The following is a 1724-nucleotide window of genomic DNA, read 5'->3' as shown; positions in this document are numbered from 1 at the left end:
AGACCTGATATAGCATATTATGTGGGCATTGTGAGTAGGTTTATGGAGCGACCAACTCTTCTACATCAGGCTGCAGCAAAACTAATACTTCACTATGTAAAAGGGACATTGGATTTCGGTTTAATCTACTCACAGGACAGTGACAATGAAGTTTTGGTCGGATACTCAGAAAGCGATCTTGCTGGTAACGTGGAAGACAGAAAAAGCACCGGGGGATGGTCTTCTACCTCAATAAAAGCTTGATAACATGGGCCTCACATAAACAAAAATGTGTGGCACTCTCATCCTGTGAGGCCGAGTTCATTGCGGCTACTGCAGCGGCTTGTCAGGCTATTTGGGTGGGAAAGCTGTTGTCTCGAGTTACTGAACAAGACATTGGTCCAGTTATGTTGTTTATTGACAATAAGTCTGCAATAGACTTGGCTAAAAATCCGGTGTTTCACGGTAGAAGCAAACACATAAATATTTGGTATCATTTTATACGTGAATGCGTGGAGAATGGGGAAATAATTGTGAAGCACATGTGTGAAGAACAAAGGGCAGATTCTCTCACCAAAGCCCTGACCTATGTTAAATTTGAAATTATGAGGAATCTGCTTGGAGTAAAGAAATGCATTCAGAAAAGTTTAGATTAAGGGGGAGTTTGGTGGAATTTAATTTTAACTTGTCCTTATTCATGAACTCCACTTGATAGTTGTTAGTTTAGTGTGTGCTTAATGTTGTCCGAGTCTTCAGTTTCTGATGAGCATAACGAGATAAAATAGGAGCATTACAAAATAATATGTTAATGTTTGAGTTTGTTTAGGACTTTCAGTTTTCCAGATCCTAGTTTGTAGGAGTCACTTTCTTATTATTTTTCATTATATATTGTAATTGCTTTAACATAATAAAAAATAGTAGTCCATAATTACTGTAAATGAAGTGCATTCATTCAGTATAAAGGCAGATAGGAATTTGGCCATTTGATAAGAGCATGAGCATCTTCAGCAGCACCTCACTTTAGCAAAATAAATTTTGATGTTTTTCTGGTTTGTCTATTAAACAAATCTCAATCAACGAAAATTCTAAAGTTAAATTTATTAGTAAGCTCACTTTAAATGTTACTGTGCAAAATTTAACACAAAATCATATGAACGATTAAAAATGGATTATAGTTTCCTGAGAAAATTCCAAAGCTGCAGCATTTTGTTCTCAAACAAAATCTTAAAACTCACTAGAGAGTTCTGATCGGGGGAGATTCTAGTAAAGGGCCATCGAAGAACACGCGTCCTCCCTAAAGAAATCTTTTACGTTTCTTAACCATTTAAAATTTTAAGAACATATTAAAGTGCCCACATTAAAATAAATAAAACAAGAGAGTGTCATCCAAAATTTAAATTTACTCGGTGCACCACGAAGTACATATTTTTAGATCCATCCCAGGTTGTGACTAAAAGAAAGAGACATAAACATCGTATATATTGTTGGGAATATTACTATACGCGCAACAATGGGACAGTTATATATAACAAATTAACATGAACAGGCAAATTCAACCAAGTAACGAAACAAACACAAAGGCACAAACAATATATAATTAGAGACCGAATTGACAAGAAATTAGAGAAAATCACTTAGCCCTATGAAGCTTTCTCAGAATTAGAGAATCAACTGAGTCGCCAAACCCTCAAGAAGACTTGACTGTTCTTGAAGAGATTATTGCCCCATTTACACTGTGATGGGTT

Source organism: Apium graveolens, chromosome 4, assembly GCF_009905375.1.
Source record: "Apium graveolens cultivar Ventura chromosome 4, ASM990537v1, whole genome shotgun sequence".
Classification (NCBI taxonomy): domain Eukaryota; kingdom Viridiplantae; phylum Streptophyta; class Magnoliopsida; order Apiales; family Apiaceae; genus Apium; species Apium graveolens.
This window is presented reverse-complemented; position numbering follows the sequence as displayed.